Source organism: Terrapene carolina, unplaced genomic scaffold (assembly GCF_002925995.2).
Source record: "Terrapene carolina triunguis isolate 2854851 unplaced genomic scaffold, T_m_triunguis-2.0 Scaffold211, whole genome shotgun sequence".
Taxonomy (NCBI): domain Eukaryota; kingdom Metazoa; phylum Chordata; order Testudines; family Emydidae; genus Terrapene; species Terrapene triunguis.
The window spans coordinates 5,879,040-5,899,914 of record NW_020664562.1 but is presented as its reverse complement, the minus strand read 5'-3'; positions in this window follow the sequence as shown (position 1 = coordinate 5,899,914).

Here is a 20,875-nt window from a genome sequence, read left to right as displayed (position 1 = left end):
ATCCAACCCTTCCTTATTCCTAGAAGTCATTTCAGTATTCTACATAGATTTTATGATGTTGGAAAACAAAGAGTTAGCATTTCAATTAAGCCATGCAACAGATCAAAAATGCTTGCAGCAGAATATTATACCTGACAAATATTCTAGTAGCTTCATGTTACAATAAATGTAATATTGAAGGTGATCTGGATGACTTGAAAATTTATTAAATTTGATTTCATCCAACACTGCAAGTAATTAGAACAGTTTCTGCTTACTCTTCCTCATTAAAAAGTCAGCTACATTCTGAAAGTCAAAGTATGACTCATTCCTTTCAAAATTAAGAGGGAGAGAACTTTACCCAAAGTTACTGATCAAATTCAATGAAACAAATTCTATTATTTCTAAAACAGTCTGCTCCAAGCAGTGTGATGATCAGGTTATTCCCACTGGGATATAGGAAGCAAAGGACAGAAATTAAATCTGCATGGAAAAAGCACCATTTCTACCAGTTCTAGGTGTCCACTAATACACAGGTATTTTTTTAAGTTTCTTAAATTTAGAAAGTTTTTAAAAATTCATTTAACCTGAGGGTCAACTAGATTGTGAAAGACACAAAACTGTCAAGACTGAAATCTTCTTTGTATCTTCAGAAGAAGTACGGCATACACAATGGTAAGGCAAGCTTTCCACAAACTACCTGCCAGTATGTCTCTGCTCTCTGGATCTAGGGGCAATTATGGGATAACTCCCTTCAGGGATCAGAGGACTTTCCAGGGGTAGATTTTGGGAGTTAGATCTCTGCTGTTCACAATTCCCATGGGCATCTGCAAAGTCTCCCAGAAGGCTATGTGAAATTGGCAACAATACCCTTCCGGCTTGCAATGGTGCTGGGAAATCTGGGATACATGTTCAGAATGCATTGTTGCCAACATGACTGAGCAGAGCACTAGTGTGGTTGTGGATCTTAATGGCAAATCCACTAAACAAATATATGCATAAATATATATTTGCATATGCTGTGTGGATGGGCTGATTTGACCTAACTACAGTCAAGATAGCTACATTGAGTTAGGTTCACTGGAGAGCTACACTGATTGTAGACAAGGCCTAGGAGTGAGAACCTAACAATCTCCATGTCATCATAATCCACTCCTGGCCTATTGAGACTGCCAACAACTGCCATTTCTAATGTCAATATTAGATATTTAGCAGTTTAGACAAAATATAAATTCTGTCCCTATAATATTGCTCCTTTTTAGAACCCAAAACAAACCTTTGAGGGTCCTTAAAAGTTAAGATAAGGGTTGGGGTACCTCTGGTTCCCATTTGACCAAAACAAACCCCATTCAATCTCCCCCAGAGACAATGACTACTCATACCACAAAAAAATGCTTCCCATAGAAGATTTAGGAATAAGATGGCCAGTTGGACATTACTGATAATTCCAGAAGGTGAAGTAAGAGGAAGTAGAAGACAATGAGCCTTCTCCTAGAAAACAATTGGTAGAAAAAGAGTGGGGAGGGTCATGAAGATCTTAGGGGAAGCATATGAGGAAAAAGGAGGGTTGTGGGTAGCAGAGTAGTACATGTGGGGATTCAAAGATAAAATGCAAAATAAAGTATATCTCATAGTATCATTATTATGAAGAAATATTCTGTAACGGCACTGAAGAATGCCCATTACAGAGCTTAATTACTTGTGAGTTCTGCAAGGTTTGCACCATGTATCACTCTTGGATAAATCTGGCCACAGTTAAGTACAACAGAAATGAGTGCCTAATCCTGCAGGTGATGAACATCACTACTGAGTTCAGTGGGAGATAAGGATGCGGAGTGTCAGGCCTCAGTTACTTTTTCTAACATGTAGAAGTGTACAATCACCACCTATCGGCAATAAATGAAAAATCTTAGCACTTTTTATAATTAATGATGTAAATTATAAAAATGTACATTATGTTTTTGTTTCATTTTCAATCAAACATAATGCTGTTACACAGAGAAATGATATATTCAGGATATCAGTCTTTTCATACATTTCAGGGTTTTTTTGTCACCTTAAATCATTCCAACATCTGTTGCCATATAATTCAGCTCTGTCAATGTACAAGCTGTTGATCCTCAGGCAAAGAATACTTATTGAATTCATAATTACTCTTCCAGCATTCATTTACTTTGGTTTGGTGTTTTTAATGTCCCGGCAGAGTTGCTATTAAAAAAATAAAAGTACATGGAGCTGATTACATTTAATCTCTACTTCAGACTTTCTGGAGGAAGTGAAATAAAACTGTAATTGGAGCTATTCCCAATGAAATGTAACTTCAGGAAGTTGAAGTCTTGAGGGTAGACCTAAAATTTCTTCTTGAGAGATGTTATCCCAGTGTACAGTAAGCAGGGTCTAACAAAATATTCAGGTACAGAGAGCACAGTCATGGCAATAGATCTTCAATTGGCCTAATATGTCACAGTTAGAATATAGAGGGCTTCTCCAGTTGAGTAAACTCCAAATTGGGTCCAAAAGACTCTCTCATCCATTCTAGCTCACTTGAATGGTGTAGCTTGTATGTGGGTTGAGGAGTTGTCTGCTTCAGGTACACTTACAGACAAGTGCAAAAGGAATACACTACTTAGAATCAAAGGTGTCAAAGAATCACATCCAATCCATAGAACAAAGTGCAATTAGAGATCCATATATCCAAACAGGAGGAGTGTGATGCCAGTCCTTCTTCAGATGAAGCCACAACTAAATAGTAAATACTATAGAACAGCATACATTATTAGTGTAAACACTATTAGTGTAAAACCCGGAGAAGACAGCATTAGGAAGCAAAGGCTTATCATCAGTTCCTTGGGGCTTTCTTCAGATGGGTTATCAGTAAATACTTGCAGACATTTAACACCAAGGCTACTGAGAAATATTTTGTTCAGAGAGCCCTACCTATTGGTTCTGTTTAGAAGACATAGTGAGAGAACCTTTCCAGTATTGTTCTAGGATCCATAGACAAACAATCTTCCCATATCAAATTCTGATCTCAGATGCATATGAGAGACCCCCATATTGGCAGACCTGAAAAGCTCTGTGGAGTTGTAAGCTTGTCTCTTTCACCAACAGAAGTTGAACCAATAAAAGATATTACCTCACCAGCCTTGTCTCTCCCAAATAAGTCATTAGAAGCCATTAGCTTGCATATGAGGGCAGAATTTGGCCTTTCACATTGAAACGGAGGCAAATATAATAGTAACAACCTTACATTTATAAAATGAGACTGGCTCTAGGTTTTACTTAAACAATTTTTTTTCTCCTTTTCCTAATATTCTTTTCCCCTCTGTCAATGCACCTCATCATTTAGACTAAACTACATACACTATGGCCACAGTAACGACCAAGACTAGAGGGTATTGGACAATAAGCCTAATTAAATGTTATCTGTGTGAAATAATACGAGTCTATTAACAATCCTAACAGCATGTTCCTAAGAACCAAGGACCCTCTCACTATTAACACCACATCCTGTGTTAATATTGTGACAGACCCAGACCAGTGGGGTACAGGAGTCTGGTAGAGGGCAAATATACTGGTCACTGAATAAGTAGTTTTCTGTTCCCTGAGTGACCAGACCTATTGGGATCCAGGAAGTGGGCGGGCAAAGCCCGCCCACTGCTAAAGGATCCCCCCCAGCCTAAGGGGGGGGGTCCACCGGACCTGGAGACCAAAAAATTACGGGGGACAACTAATAAAAGAACAGGGACAGGAGTGAGGTCAAAGGGTCAAACGAAGCGAACCAGACGGGGACACCGAGCAGAGAACCCCGGACAGCGCCCACTGCTCCTCGAAGGCGTCAAGGGAGCCAGTGGACGTCGCCCAGAGGAACTCTGCCCGGATACGTGAAAGAACGGAGGACCTGAAATATGCCCCACAGTCACAGGAAACTCCATCGGCCAACCTCCTCACTCTGGTTTTATAGATGGCCAGTTTCGCTAAGGCCAGAAGGAGGTTGACCAGGAGGTCCCGCGACTTTGTGGGGTGACGGATAGGGAGTGCATAAATAAAAAGGTGTGGAGAAAAGTGCAACCAAAATCTTAACAAAATATCTGTGAGGAGCCGGAATAGGGGCTGCAGCCTGGCGCACTCTAAGTAAACATATGCCAGGGTCTCCCTCACGCCGCAAAAGGGGCAGGTGTCTGGGATAGGGGTAAACCGCGCCAAGTACACGCCCGTGCTCACGGCTCCGTGAAGGAGCCGCCAACTGATGTCCCCAGTGGGCTTCGGGATCAGAGCAGAATAAAGGCTAGCCCACCGGGGCCCCTCACCCTCCAGAGGTGGCAGAAGGTCCCGCCACTTTGTATCGGGGCGGGACGCGAGGGTGAGGACATGAAGAACATATAGCACGAGCGTGTATAGATGTTTCCTTGGCGCGGTCCGGAACAGAACCGGCTGCAAATGGTGCAGCCGGCTTATGGCGAATGGAAGGGGAGGGGGCTGGTTGGGTCCATGGGGCAGGGGCCCGATGAAAAAGTCTGGAGGGCTCGGAGTGGAGGGTGGGCGGGGCGTGCCCTCTCGCAGGACCCGGTCGAGATAGTCCCGAGCAGCGGGCGGCAAAGCAGCCCTCACCTCCTGAAGTACGAGCCGGGGAGTACGAGGTCTGGAGAGCCCCATGCGCTGAGCGAGCGTCAGGGGATCCAGCCAGTCTCCTCGGTCGTAGTCCAGGACGTCTCCGACTTTGGTGACTTCTGCTAGGACCAACCTCTGGCGCACCATGGGGGACTCCGCCACCTGCACACGAAGCTGGGGGTTGTGTAGCAGGGGCTCCGCGAGGAGATCTGCCCCCACGGTGGCCGCCACGGACCTGGTCACTGAAAACAGTTTCCAGGTCCGGAGGAGGTCCTGGTAGAACACCGGCAGCTCGGAGAGGCCTCGCGGAAGACCTCTCGGATGGAGACAAAGGAGCTGCCGGTCATATCGGAGCCCTCGGAAGCAGCGCAGGAAGGCGTGCGCCAATACGCTCCATGCCGGACTACCTGCACCATAAAGGAGCCTCTGCAGGGCCTGGAGGCGGAAGACGTGGACCTGAGCGTGCAGACACTTCAGCCCTGCCCTCCCTCCTCCAGGGGTAGATGGAGAACCCCCGCAGAGACCCAGTGCAGTCCTGACCAAAAGAACTCCAGAATCAACGTCCGGAGGGTGGTCAGGAAGCCCGGGGCCGGGACCAGGATGTTGAGCTGGTACCAGAACATGGAAGGACTAGTTGATTGAGCACCAGTGCTCTCCCTCGAAGGGAGAGACACCGGAGCAGTCCTGTCCATTTCCGGAGCCGCTCCGACACCCTGCCCTCTAAACCTAGCCAGTTCTCCGGCGGAGACGGATGAGTGGCAGAAAGGTAAACGCCGAGATAGAGCAGCGGACCCGCACTCCACCGGATGGCCTGAAGCGCGGGTGGGAGGGAGCTCACCTGCCACCCGTCCCCTACCACCAGGCCAGAGCTCTTGACCCAGTTGACCCGGGCGGAGGAGGCCGCCGAATAGATGGTCTGGCAAGCCTCCACCCGCACCAAGTCGCCCGGGTCCTGGACCACAAGGAGCACGTCGTCGGCGTACGCCGACAGGACCAGCCGCAGCGCCGGCTCCCGCAGCACCAACCCTGCCAACCTCCTACAGAGGAGACAGAGGAAGGGCTCAATCGCCAGAGCCTATAGCTGTCCCGAGAGGGGGCACCCTTGACGTACTCCTCGCCCGAAGCTGACCGGTTCGGTCAGGGTCCAGTTGAGCCTGACCAAACACTCTGCGGAGGTGTACAGCACCTGGAGAAAACCCACAAACTGGGGCCCGAAGCCAAATGCTCGCAGAGTGCCCAGGAGATACCCGTGGTCCACCCTGTCGAACGCCTTCTCCTGATCCAGGGACAGGAGGGCGAACGACAGACCATCCCTACACCCGAGTTCCAAGAGGTCCCAGACCAGATACAAGTTGTCGAAGATGGTGCGGCCCGGGACGGTGTAGGTCTGGTCTGGGTGGATCACGTCCGCCAGCACGGACCCTAGCTGCAGCGAGATGGCCTTCGCTACGATTTTATAGTGCATGCTGAGGAGCGAGATGGGACGCCAATTCCGTAAATCGCGGAGGTCCCCCTTCTTCGGCAATAAGGTGAGCACAGCTCGCCTGCACGAAAAAGGGAGGACCCCGCCCTGCAAGGACTCGGCCCAGAAGGTGACAAGGTCTGGGCTGAGGACATCCCAAAACACGCGGTAGAACTCCACGGTCAGCCCGTCCATGCCCGGAGATTTATTGGTGGGCATGCGACGGAGGGCTTCCGAGGACTCGGCCAGAGTGAGAGGCAGCTCCAGCCGGTCTCGGTCGCCAGCGCTGACCGTCGGGAGTTCATCCCAGAGCATTCTGCAAGCGTTAGGATCAGTCAGATCCGGGGAGAAAAGGCCTGCGTAGAAGGCCCTGGCCCTCCCGCACATTTCCGCCGGATCCGTGAGGGGGGTGCCGTCCTCTGCTAGAAGGCAGGTGACGTGCTTCTTGGCCCCCCTCTTTTTCTCCAGGGCGTAGAAGAAGCGGGAGCCGCGATCCATCTCCCGAAGGAGGCGGATGCGGGATCGAACAAGGGCACCTCGGGCCCGATGGTCCTCGAGGGTCCGGAGCTCTTCCCGCTTCTCCCGGCACTCTCCGCAGAGGGATGGATCACCGGGGCTGGCGGCCAGACGCCTCTCCAGCTCTAAGACCTCCCGTTCCAACTGCCCTATCGTCGCATCCCTCCGTCGGCTGGCGCCCCGGGTGTAGTCACGGCAGAAGAGCCGGGCGCGCACCTTCCCCATGTCCCACCACCGCCGCGCCGAGGAAAAGGCACTCCGCTGCCCTCGCCAGGCCAGCCAGAACTCCCAGAAGGACGCCACGAAGCCCACATCCTCCAACAAGCTATTATTAAAGTGCCAATAGGCCGGCCCCGGCCTCTCCGCGCAGAGAGAGGCTGTCACGGTGGCTAGATGGTGATCTGAAAAAGGGGCCGGCTGGACGCTGGAGGAGTGGGCCCGGGAAAGATGGAAGCGTGACATATAGATGTGGTCCAACCGGGAGTGGTACGACCGATGGACCTCCACCCGGACAAAAGTGAATGTAGAAACGTCATCCGGGTGGTGGTCGCGCCAGACGTCCACCAGGGAGTGATGTTCGACGATCTCCCGGAGGACATCCGCGGCGGCCTGGTGCTGCTCGGTCCCCGAGCGGTCCCGTTCCTCAAGGGTGGCGTTAAAGTCCCCGCCCAGGACCAGGCACTCGCGAGGATCCAAGGTGCCGAGGAAGGCGGACGCCTGCTGATAAAAACACAACCTCTCCGGGCCCAATGTCGGGGCGTAAATGTTGACGAGATTAACCACAAGCCCCTCCATGCGGACCCGGAGGTGCAGCAGGCGGCCTGGCACAGCCTCGGCGACCCCCAGCACCTCGGGCCGTAGGTCGGGGGAGAACAGGGTCGCCACTCCAGCCGTACGAACTGTGAAGTGGCTAAAATAGACCCTGTCCCCCCACTCCAGCCGCCAGCTAGCTTCAGCGGCCGGATCCGTATGGGTCTCCTGCAGGAAAATCACAGAGTACCCACCCTCCCGAAGAAAGGAGAGCACCTGGCTCCTGCGGAGACCCATCCTACAGCCCCGGGTGTTTAATGTTGCAAAGATGATTGGTGCCATGAGGAGGGCTGGGGGGGATCCTCGCTGGCAGAGATGCTCACGGCCTCCGTCGGGCCGCGCAACAATCCGTGACCTGCCCCCTGGGCGATTAAGGAGTCACGGAAGAGGCGGACCAGTTGGTAGGCCGCAGCGGCCTGCCTCCCGGTCCTCTTACCCTCCCCCATGAGGGCCCTCGCAGCCCGGAGGATCTGATGAAAATCCCCCCATCGCTGGAGTGCAAGCTGTACCTTGTTGCGGGAGCCACGGACGTCCTCAAGGAACTCCCATAGCTCCTCTCTCAGCGTATGGGGGGGTGGGGTTACTGATCTATGGCTTTCCCCCAGTGGGGCCCCTGTCACAGCCCCGTGGCCCACCGAGACGGGCAAGCAGGGGGCAGACCCTCGACGTGGCGTCCGATGGGCCGACGCCACGTGGCCTGCCTCAGATCCTGGCTCACCAGGGGGCGGCGGAGGGAAACTAGCAGCCCCTGGTGGGTCGGGACAGGGAAAAACAAAGGCCGCTCCTTGGGGGTCATCCTCTGGGATAAGGAAGGAGACAGCCCCAGGGGCGGCAAAAGCATCACGGGAAGTGGAGAGGACAGGGACAGGGTCGGTGTCAAGGGTAGGGCTGGAATCAGGAATAGGGACAGGGGAAGGGGCGATATTGGGATCGGGGGTCCCAGCAGCCAGGCCACTGGGTGGGGAGGGTGGCACCCCGCAAATGGGCTCAGGGATTTGCAGGGAGGGAGGTGGGCCCGCTGTGATGCCGGGCTCGTGCTCCAAGGCAGATGGTAAGGCCACGGCATCCGTAGGTGGAGAATCAACGACGGGGCCCCCACCCAGGAAGGAGGTCGGCTGCCCCTCAGCCACGAGGGAGTCCCCTGGTGACTCGGGTCCCGGTTGCATGGCACTGGCCGTCGCCTCAAGAGGCTCGGCAGCCGCTAGCAGGGTGCCATCTGCAGCCAGGTTGGTGGAAGAGTCCAAGGGCTCCTCGGAGGCGGGAGCGGAAGCAGTGGGTAAGGGGACAGAACATGGGGAAAGGGGGGCTGAGGCGAGGTCGCTCAGATCGAGGCCCGCTGGCAGAGGGTCGTCCTCCCCCTGGGTAACCGGGGTCAGACCCAGGGCCTCGATCTCCTCATAAATGGAGGGGAGATCACCTTCCACCACCCCAGGGCTCTCCCCACCTGCACCCGAAGCGACGCTCGCCTTGGTGCATGCAGGGGCTTCAGATTGTAAGTGGGAGAGAGGGGCTCCATCAGGGGCTTCCATAGGAAGGGACACCGGAGGAGGGGCAGTGCTATCCTCCGATGCTGCCACATCTTCCCCAGCTGGCAACGGTGGACAAAACCCACCCGGGGGCAAAGCGGAAGGTTCAGCATCGGTGCCCCCCTTCCTGGTCTTCCGGGGGGCTACCGCATCAGATGGAAGGAGCGGAGCTCGAGCCTTCCGCTTGCCCCGCTTCCCCTGTACTAAGGACCAGCCCTCCATGGCATCATCCGGGGGCTGGCTAACAGGAGTCGGGTCAGGGAGCAAGAGCGAAGGCTTAGGGACTCGGGGAGGCAATGGTGGGATAGCACGTAGGAAGGAGGATCCTCCCTTGGGCATGCCCTCTTCTATGCCCGCCGATATCCCTATCTCACCCTCCTCCACAGGCCCCGCCACATCGCAGGTGGCAGAGGCGGGGCCCTCCTGCTCGTCTAGGTGCACTGGGGGAGAAATCCCTTGTGCCCGAGCGGGAGCATTGGTGGGCCGGAAAGGAGGAGGGGCGGCTTCGGGCGCCGGGCAGCTAGGGACACCGGCAATGACGAGGCCGGCGCCCTGCTGGGGCTCGGGGGTTACGGATGTCCCTCCGTGCCGGGCCAAGGGCCAGTCCCTCCGGATGTGTCCCATCACCCGGCAGAGGTAGCACCGGGCCTCCCCTGTTGAATAATGCACCCGGTAGCGGGTCCCCTGGTAGGGGACCAAGAAGGACCTCTCGAGTGCCTCACCGTCACGTGCCGCCGGCGGCAGTTGTAACTGTACCTGCCGGCGGAACGAGAGGACATGACGGAGGGTGGGGTCTTTGCAGCCCAATGGGAGAGGGCTGACCACAGAGATCGGCCTCCCCAAGGTAGAGAGGGCGGGTAACAAGGCGGCATTTGGAAGGAAGCGAGGGACAGAAGTCAGGACCAGTCGGGCACCCAGGTCTTCTAGCGGCTCCAGGGGGACGTACACGCCCCCCACCGCCAGGCCCTTCTCCACCGCCTCCTGGGCGGCGGCCTCCGATGCTAGGAAGAAGACGACCTTTCCGTACATCTTGGAGGCCGCCACAGTGGCTGTGGGCCCCACAACCCTCGCCAACGTCCGCACGTAGGTCTCCACATGGGGCGAGGCAGGTACCAGGAGGCAACGGACACCGTGCTTCCTGGTCAAGGTGGGGAAGGGGCCCCGGCCGCTATAGATGGTAGCAGAGGTGGTGGATGTGGGAGATGACGTAGCAGCAGGCGGGGGGGCCGCCGCCACCTGGGCGTATGCCCTGGGGGCTGGGGGAGGGACTCCCACAGAGCTGGTGGAGGGAACAGCAGGGAGGGACGCCGCGGCCGGTTGCGGGGCCGCGGCAGTGGGGGCATCCCCTGCCATGGAGGGTCTGGCTTTTTTAGCGGGGCCTTTACCCTTCTTTGTGCCCTGGCCCTTCCTGCCGGCTGGGGGGACTCCCCCAGGGTCAGAGGGGGCGAGGGACGTGGCAGCAGCGGAGGTCACCTCGTTACCCACCGTTTCCGGCGCTCCAGCAGGGGTGGTAGCAGGTGGCTCGGCAGCGGTGGTTGAGGTAGAGGCTAGGGGGGACGATGGTGGGGAGGGTGGAGGAGGGGCAGCAGGGTCTGCCTGAGGGGTCCCACTCGCCTTGTCCCCTGCCATAATGAGGATGGGGGGAGAACAAACACCGGAGGGGGGGTAGGGAAGGGGGAAGCAGGTCGACCACTCCTCTCCGCTAGGCTGCAGGCAGGGGAGGAGGGCGCCAAAAAAGGAGGTGAACTGGATGGGGTACTATTAAGGGCAAGGGGTCAGTTACCAACTCGGGGAGGGTTTCCGGCTCCTCTAGTTGCACCAAGGAAAGGGGAATATAACAGCAGTGGGGGGGTGCAGTGAGACAGGTTCAAACTAAAATGGGGAGGGGCACAAGCGCATAGGAGGGGACATGGGCGCACGAGGGGAGGGGCTAATCAGGGCAAGGGGACCGCAGGGGGGAGGGAGCAACCAGGCGGAAAATGGGGCAGAGGAACCACAGGGCTAGCTTCAGAGGCTGGGGCGGGTCAAACAAAGGCTGCAGAGGGAAAGGGCGGGGCAGGCAAACAAACTGGAGCTAGCGAGGGGCTGGGGCAAGGGAGAGGGGCAAAAGGCTGCAAGGGGCAAATGGGTAGGTAGCAGGGGTAAAGCTGGGGGCTTGCTACAGGGGGGAGAGGGTCAGTCCAAAGCAGGGGGGGCACGTGCACCCACGTGCGCTTGTAACAAAAGGAAAGGCAGTTTAGGCTGGCTGCTGTATCAGGCCCAATGGTGGCAACAGGGCGTAGCAAGCCTCCGTGAGCAGCTGAAATCCCAGAGGCAGGAGCTCAAGGTAGATGGTAAGTAGCCAGTGGGGGTGGTGGAGGGGGCAACGATGATGGTGGTGGTGGGGATCAGGGGGGGGGACGGGACACAGATGGACCAGGGGGCAGGCTCCACGCCACACCCCCTGTGTCCCCACAAACACAGTCTAGATCCCCACCACAAGAGCACAGTTCAAAAGTTACTCAGTCCGGGAGGGCCCCCTCCACGGTGGTCTGTAGAATTCCTATGCGCTCCCCCACTGGCAGATGGTCTTCTTCTTCTCCTCAGGGCTCCAGCAGCTCCCCAGCAGCAAACACAGCAGCTCCAGGCGGCAGTCTGGTGGCCAGCAGGAAGGACCCTTCTCAGGTGGAGGTGGTGGTGGCATCCCCAGCAGCAGGAGCAATGGCCGGGGTGTCTCCCTCCCCTCCTCTGGGGAGTGGGCCAGCAGGCCCCCCCCAAGGGGCTGTAGCTGGAGCAGCAGCAGCCAAGGGTGTGGGTGGGTCTAGCAGCCAGCCAGCAAGCAGGTAGTAGAGAAAGAGGAGGAGGAGCAGCCCCCTACCTCCCTCCCTCTCTCCCTCCAGGCCAGAGGGCTACAGGAGAGTGATCAATTAGTCCCAGGTCAGACAGGGTTTCTGTTCCCTGAGTGACCAGAGCAGGGGCTGCACTAGAGTAATCAGGAACCTGCTAGAACCAGTTAAGGCAGGCAGGCTAATTAGGACACCTGGAGCCAATTAAGAAGAAGCTGCTAGAATCAATTAAGGCAGGCTAATCAGGGCACCTGGGTTTTAAAAGGAGCTCACTTCAGTTTGTGGTGAGAGTGTGAGGAGCTGGGAGCAAGAGGCGCAAGGAGCTGAGAGTGAGAGGGTGTGCTGCTGGAGGACTGAGGAGCACAAGTGTTATCAGACACCAGGAGGAAGGTCCTGTGGTGAGAATAAGGAAGGTGTTTGGAGGAGGCCATGGGGAAGTAGCCCAGGGAGTTGTAGCTGTCATGCAGCTGTTACAGGAGGCACTATAGACAGCTGCAGTCCACAGGGCCCTGGGCTGGAACCTGGAGTAGAGAGCGGGCCCGGGTTCCCCCCAAACCTCCCAATTGACCTGGACTGTGGATTCTTCCAGAGGGGAAGGTCTCTGGGCTGTTCCCCAACCCACATGGTGAATCTCTGAGGCAAGAAAATCTGCCAATAAGCGCAGGACCCACCAAGATAGAGGAGGAACTTTGTCACAATATTCTTAAAGTTATTAGTTCTTGTTCTAAATATAATCCCATTTATTATGAGCATTTTTAATTTGTTGGCACAGAAAGATATTTATAATTGTTATATTTTCTCACTTAATGGGTTATCCAGCCAGGTTAGTAAATTGTTCCTGACTTTTCTTCCCATTGTAAAATGCCAGAATAGCAAGTTGGTCTTTTTTTTTTTTTTTTTTTTTAAAGAGTCTTATCTCTGCTAAGTAAGATTAAATCACCCTTATTAATGGGAAGTGGATTCACTTTGGTCTAATTAAACAATAATGAGCAATAGCATGTTGGTTCTTCAATGAATATTTAATAACTGACTGGAGTATTTATATGATTGACCCATTAAGTTAATCAGCAGATGTCCCAGGGTATCAACAGGCGATACTGTACTTTGCGTTATGGCTGAAATAATGCATGAAAAAAGAATTGTTGCGCTATAGAGAAAAAAAAGTCTCACATTTCTGCAGCTTCTTCTAAAGGACACAATGCACAAAATGTATCATTTTTAAGACCTCAGCTCTTCTGCTCTTAGTTTGGGTCCTGCATTTGAGCAGCAGTTGTCAACAGATTGGCCATTCAAATGACTGGAAAATTAATAGATGTTAGGTACAATTTGATCTGTGCAATAGTAGGGTATAACTTTTCTCACACACAAGCCCACGTCACTGAAAGAGTTAAATCCTTTCACATGCTTTAACTAGTATGGAATGTTAACCACCACAAATCATAATTTGAAAAATATTTTTAAAAAATGAAAAAAAACTACTAATTTATCTAATGAATATCCAAGGATTATTAAAACAATGTAATGAATAGAATAAATACCTGATTGTGAAAGATAGAAAGCCATAAATAATTTCAAAAAGGTCTTCCTTTATTTATACCACCACCTCTATATTCCACATATTCTCATTATGTACCTTGTTTAGACTGGAAAACTTTTAATGATGCCTTAAAATGTCGAGATTTTATACAGCTGCTTTAATCTCAGTTCACTTATCCGACAATGAACAAGCACAGATGTTTTATTATATCATTTAGCATTCTGAAAGCTCTGTACTCTGTGTTTATGTTATTTGGTGGAAATATTATTCCTACTGGAATAAAAATTGAAATTGATGTTTTTTGTCCTCTTGTTCTGTTTTTTAAAAGATGTACAATATGTATACTTTACACAGTACTCTGTTCTGTTTTTTTTTCAGCTGATTTAAAACCATAGTTACATTTTTAATTTGAAGTTAAGGACTAGATTCTAATATTTATGCTGTAGTCACACTCGGATTAAGAAAACTCTCATTCTTTCACCCATAAAAGAACTATGCTGATCTTGGGCATATTCTGTAGGAACAAGGAGAACTACTTGCTCTCTTACTAGCAGGTAGGCAGTGAGTGGCAGAGAAAAAGCTCTACCTGCTTATATGTGGGTCATCATTGTGCAGGCAAGTAGTAATTTACAGCAGTAATATGGAAAAAGCAGGGGAGAAATTGTGCATCAGAGAGGTGTCTGGGGCAATCTGCCTCCTGAGGCTACTCCAGCTTTCATATTAGCCCTTGCTCATGTGCGTAAAGGCCCAGTCTAGTTCGCTTTTAGATTACATTGTCTGGACTAGAAAGAAAGCCTCATAAGGAATCGCAATGACATTTAAACATTTTTTGCTAAATTAGAATTTAACTTCACTTTGGGGGAGGTGACTCTGTTCCCCACACACACAAACTGCGGAGGCTGCAAATAATTTTTCTTTAACAAAATAAGCCTGATTTGTTGAATGTCAATAGATTTCTGTATGTGTCTTCAGGTCCTTTTGTTTCCATGATGGGCAAGAATTTAGGACCTTATTACTTGACTAACTTAAATGTTCAGGTAACCTTAGATATAATTCCCTATTCTTCATTACGTGAAGGTCCACACATCTGTTATGGTGGGAATTTCACACTAGTGCACCAGTAGGGTCATCATTTCCTTGAGAATATGATTAATAGCAACCGATTATAAGAAGTCCTCATTCTTTAGTATGGTATCTTTATAACAGAGATCATTTCATGTACACCAAACAGTGACTTTGGGGCTGATTTGAGAGTCCAAATGCTACTCTTCTCTAAGTTCTTGATTCAGGACAGCATTTAAGCATGTGCTTAAGTCACATTTGGAACTTAAGAATGTGCAGTCCCTAATAGGGATGCTTTCCTGAATTGGGTCAAAAATGAAATGCTTCTCTTATTTTAGGAATGGTAGACATATTTCTATTCTCAGATAGATGGTTTACATAAAGTGTGCTTCATTTTATCCACAATAATTTTTTTCCATCAAATCTAAACACAGGGATATATATAATAAATGGGTATTCCTCTGTGAAATTCCTCTAGGAAAGGTCTTTATGCTAACATTTATCACAGCTTTCTCATATACTTTATATACACAAGCACTTCTCACAAAATAGGCAGAATGTGTACCAGTTTATGGGAACCCTGAGAAATTATTTGTCTATGTCTCCCTCTCTGATTTCAGAAGAGACTGATTTGCTTGGAATTAGACTGGCCAAATTACCAGTTGTCCAGTACGTTTACGTCTTGCATATTCAGTGCCTCTAGATACACTGATGCTACAATGACGGGAGTCATATAAGTAGATAAATAAACTGCTGTCATTATGTGTTTACCTATGTCTGTCTCATTTTATTCACTAAATTTAAAATCCCTTTTATTTCAACTGAAATTGTCTATCAGAGAAGCAGTAGGCTCTCCCCCCTCATAGTCAGCTATACTTGATGCTCTCCAACTTGCACAGTCTATAAAAGCCAGACCCAAAATAGAGAGTATGTCAAGGTTAGCTTATCTGTGAATTTATCTTTTCTTATTTTCATACTGAACCTTCTTGCAGGTGAAAAACCAGTGGGAGTGGGCTGGGGAAATGAGATTGAAGTTAGACATAGATGAAACACACAAAAATAGTGACAAATTGCAGTGACATCTAAGGATACGATAAATTGCCTTCTGATATGGCAAAATGAATTCCCTGACTATAAAATGCAGTCAATGTTATCAATCACTCTCTCTATGAAGGAATATTTACAGATTTTTTTAAAATATGCCCAAGTGAAGTTAGTGCCAGAACATAGAAATAAGAGCATTTTCTTGGCATCTAAACAATACTAATAATGTGACAGGAAATCTACTTTGGATACCTCAGACACAGTTATGCCTATTGCTTTACCTGTCTTAACCATCTTGCATTCAATGAGTTCTAAGGTGGATGCTTATATGCATTTTCCTGCTAATATACAATTGTTAATATAATGAGGCACAACAATTTCTGCAGGCTATAATAGTTAGAGGTGATGTTTCTTCTGGAAATTTCAAAATTAAGCTTTGTCCATCTCTTTCACTATTATATTAAATGCAAGTACTATTCAGTGATGCGGACATAAAAATTAGAACACCACATTTGTATTTAGAAAAAAGGAAACTTGACATATTGAATACTGAAATTGGAATCATGATTTCTGAAATGCAAGGTAATAGCAACAGGTTGTATGGCACAAAGCATGTAGAGGATTTTTTGTAAGTCTTCACAGGATGCCCAGATTTTATTTCCCTACTACAGATTAGCATAGCAGAATCCTGAGCTTAGGTGGACAAAATAAATGCAACTTAGAGGCCGGTGAGATTCATAACGGGTGATGGAGGATATGGTACTGAAGGTTTGGGCTAGACAGATCATTATTACATACAGTACATACAGAGACAGATTAGGGGTTTGTGGAGCCCTGGGCCACAGCAAGTGAGGGCCCGTCCCACCCCTTCCGCCTGAAGTCCCCTCTGCTCCCCTCCTGCACTCCTGCCAGGGAAATGGGGTCGGCTTCCCCCGCTCCCCAGCAGGAGCAGTGGACGGGCAGAGCAGGGCAAGCCCCCGTGCCCAAATCCCGCTCCCCAACAGGAGCGCCGGGAGGGCAGGAGGAGCGGGTCAGGGCCCAGTGGCACCCATTTTTCTGGGGCCCCCCCAATTGCCAGGGCCCCTAGGCACGGGCCCCGTTGGCCAGTGGCTAATCCACCACTGAGTAGATGTCTAGAATACATCGAGTGTGGGTAAAACAGCTAACGAATATATACACATTATGTATTAATAGTCCAATTATAGGTTTGTGAAGTGGTATACATAGTGTTATATAAGCACCAAATATTAAAATGAAATTATTAATGTATGCTTGCACTGCTGCCGTCTGCTAGATGGAACGGGAACTCAGCTATGTTTCATAGGCCCTATAGGGTAAAATTATCACAAGTGCCTAAGACCCATTTCCTCAAAGGTATTTATGCACCTATCTCAATGGAAGTTAGATGCCTAAGGCCTGGTCTACACTAGGCTTTTATGTCGACTTTAGCGCCGTTAACTCGAATTAACCCTGCACCCGTCCACACCAGGAAGCCATTTAGTTCGACATAAAGCTCTCTTTAAATCGATTTCTGTAATCCTCCCCAACGAGAGGATTAGCGCTAAATTCGACATGGCCATATCGAATTAGGCTAGGTGTGGATGGAAATCGACGGTAATAGCTCCGGGAGCTATCCCACAGTGCACCACTCTGTTGACGCTCTGGACAGCAGTCCGAGCTCGGATGCTCTGACCAGCCACACCCCCGGGAAAATTTGAATTCATTTTCATTTTCCTGTCTGGGCAGTTTGAATCTCAGTTCCTCTTTGGACATCGAGGGGAGCTCAGCAGCAGTGGCAACTATGCAGAGCTCTCCAGCAGAGATGGCCGTGCAATCCAATAGAAAGAGGGCCCCAGCATGGACTGATCGGGAAGTCTTGGATCTCATCGCAGTGTGGGGCGATGAGTCCGTGCTTTCAGAGCTGCGCTCCAAAAGAAGGAATGCTAAGATCTACGAGAAGATCTCCAAAGCCATGGCAGAGAGAGGCTACAGCCGGGATGCAACGCAGTGCCGCGTGAAAATCAAGGAGCTGAGACAAGGCTACCAAAAAACCAAAGAGGCTAACGGACGCTCCGGATCCCAGCCCCACACATCCCGTTTCTACGAGGCACTGCATTCCATCCTGGGAGCGGCCGCCACCACTACCCCACCCCTGACCGTGGACTCCGAGGATGGGATATTGTCCGCGGCCGGTTCCTCAGCGGACGGGGAAGAGGAGGAAGGAGATGAGGAGGACGAGGCAGTCGACAGCGCTGGCACCGCTGATTTCCCCGACAGCCAGGAGCTCTTCATCACCCTTACCGAGATCCCCTACCAACCGTCCCCATCCCTTACCCCGGACACAGAATCAGGGGAAGGATCAAGCAGTAAGTGCTGTAAACATGTAAACATTTATTTAAAACAGAACGGTAATATTTATACTATTAACAAGGTATATTTATAAAAGTGCTGTAAACTAGTAAAAAAATAATCAGGTACAAAACAGGAATATTTACAAAGGTAACAAATGGGTTTTCATGATTTCTCTGTCTTAGGCTCTTCTCAATTTAGTCCCAAGTATTTTAAAAAAATTTCACAATGTCCGTTACTACATGATTCCCAGGCCCAAGACGCTCCACTCCAAAGTCCCAGTGCACCTACGCGAAAATCCGGTCAATGTGGCCGGGGATCGACGAGAAATCCTCGTAGGAGAACTCCTCGTAGGTCTCGTGGAGGTAGAGCTCAAGCCTGTTGATCAGGTTCCGGGGTAGGGCGATCTTAGTGGGCCCTCCGTGGTAGCAGACATGTCCCCTCCACGCCACAATCAAGTACTCCGGGATCATCGCACGACATAGCATGGCGGCATACGGCCCCGGTTTCTGCATGCTTTCCCGCAGCATGCGTTCTCTCTGGGTGTCCGGGATCCTCAGGAGGGTGATGTCGCTCATGACGCCCTGCTTTGAATTAGGGAGGGGAATGTTAGTATTGGGACTGCTTTACAGCCACGCGGTGGAGGGAGAGGGGCAGCATACAGGGATCTTTCCCTGGGACAGCCGCGAGGGGGTGGGACAGGGGCAGAGTTGATGCTGTCCTGATTGCTGGCAGCAGAGACTGGCATTGCTTTCAGTGTGAAAGGAGGCCAGTGCTACTGCTGGAGTTTTAAGCAGCCACAAGTCTGCGGCTTACCATTATTGCCCGCTCCAGAAGTTCAGGTCTCCAGCCACAGTTCTCTGAACACTCCAAGACCTCCGCAAGTCCACAGGCACTGAAGGCGACGGCCGAAAATTCGACCTTGTCCTGAGTGCGCATGTGAGAGGTTCAGTGCATGGTCTTGTTCACAGAGAAAGACTAGGTTCTTTGTATACAATTTCATTTATCTGTCTCAGGAATTCACTCCCTTTTTAAAATTCACACAGACACATCTGCGACTGTCTCCCAACCCAGCCTGTCAGCACACTCCCAGAGGCTAGCGCAGATTAGGCGGAGGAAGAAGAAGACGCGTGAAGACATGTTCTCAGAACTAATGGGCTGCTCCCGAGCCCAGGCAGCCCAGCAGACACAGTGGAGGGAGAACTTGTCACAAATGCACCGAGCAGTCATGGAACGGGAGGAGAGGTGGCGTCAGGAGGACCAACAGGCTACTGAAAAGCTGCTTGGACTAATGAGGGAGCAAACGGACACGCTCCGGCGCCTTGTGGATGTTCTGCAAGACCGGAGGCAGGAGGACAGAGCCCCGCTGCAGTCTATCTGTAACCGCCCTCACCCGCCACCAAGTCCCACACCACCCTCACCCAAACTCCAAAGAAGGAGGGGCGGCAAGGGCCGTTAAAACTTTCAGTCAACCCCTGCAGACTGCTCTAGCACTAGAAGGCTGACATTCCCCAAAATTTCATAAGTCCTTTCCTACCCACCTCACACAAGCCCCCGTCCAAGTTTCACCCCCCACGTTTCATGTCTGGTTCGCAATAAAATGTTTGTTTCTGTTCATTACTGTTTCAGTCAGGTTCTTTTGAGGGAGAGTCTGTCTGGAGGGGGGGAAGGGGCTTGGTAATTGGACAGGACAGTGACCTTTAGCAGGGTACAGAGGCGGTGTCAGGTCCAGCATCAGGACACATACACAGTGCAGTCACTGGTTACCCTGGTCAGTCTGGGAGGTGTTTTTCATGTTCTTGGGGGCGGGGGGGGTTGCTCTGTGACTTTGTGGCGGGGGAGGGCAGTTACAGATCTTATGCAGCGGTCCTTATCCTGGCTCACAGATCCACGCAGCAGGGGATCTGTAACCCTACCCCCCCTGCCAGAAAGTCACATAGCCGACACATACACACAGTCCCCCCCAGGAGTGCTGGCAGGCTCCATTGAAATAACCAGTCCACCAGTGCGGAGCCTGTCATTCCGGGAGTTTAGAAGCATCATTTGCATCAGAACACTGAACCCGCCCCCCCGCCACAGTCTGCGTCCCCGGTTTAAAATATTCCCGCGAAAACAGCAAGACAGACAACGGTGTTCATTAACAAAATTGAAATGATTTTATTTTTTGGGAAGGGGAAGGGGGTGAAGGGGGTATGTAACTGGAGAGGAAAGTCAAAATGAACTGGGTAAAGAAACGGGGGCAGGTTCAGCTTTTCTGTCCACAAACTGAAAAGTCACTGGTTGCCCTGCTCACTCAGGAACCTAGCTTTCAAAGCCTCCCGGATGCACAGGGCGTCCCGCTGGGATCTTCTAATGGCCCGGCTGTCTGGCTGGACGTAATCAGCAGCCAGGCTATTTGCCTCTAGCTCCCACCCCGCCATAAAGGTCTCCCCCTTGCTCTCACACAGATTGTGGAGCACACAGCAAGCTGCAATAACGATGGGGATATTGGTTTCACTGAGATCACAGCGAGTGAGTAAGCTTCTCCATCTCCCTTTGAGACGGCCAAAAGCACACTCCACCACCATTCTGCACTTGCTCAGACGGTAGTTGAACAGTTCTTTTTCTGTGTCCAGGGCGCCAGTATAGGGCTTCATGAGCCAGGGCATTAGCGGGTAGGCTGGGTCCCCGAGGATGACTGTAGGCATCTCCACATCCCCAAGAGTTATTTTGTGGTCTGGGAAGTAAATACCTTCCTGCAGCCGTCTAAACAGACCAGAGTTCCTGAACACGCGAGCGTCATGAACCTTGCCCGGCCATCCGACGTAGATGTTTGTAAACCGTCCCCGATGGTCCACCAGTGCTTGCAGCACCATTGAAAAGTAGCCCTTTCTATTGATGTACTGGCTGGCCTGGTGGTCCGGTCCCAGGATAGGGATGTGAGTCCCATCGATAGCCCCACCGCAGTTTGGGAATCCTATCGCGGCAAAGCCATCTATGATGACCTGCGCGTTTCCCAGGGTCACTACCTTTGGGAGCAGTACCTTCACGATTGCCTTGGCTACTTGCATGACAACAACCCCCACGGTAGATTTGCCCACACCAAAGTGGTTCGCGACTGACCGGTAGCTGTCCGGCGTTGCAAGCTTCCAGAGGGCTATGGCCACTCGCTTCT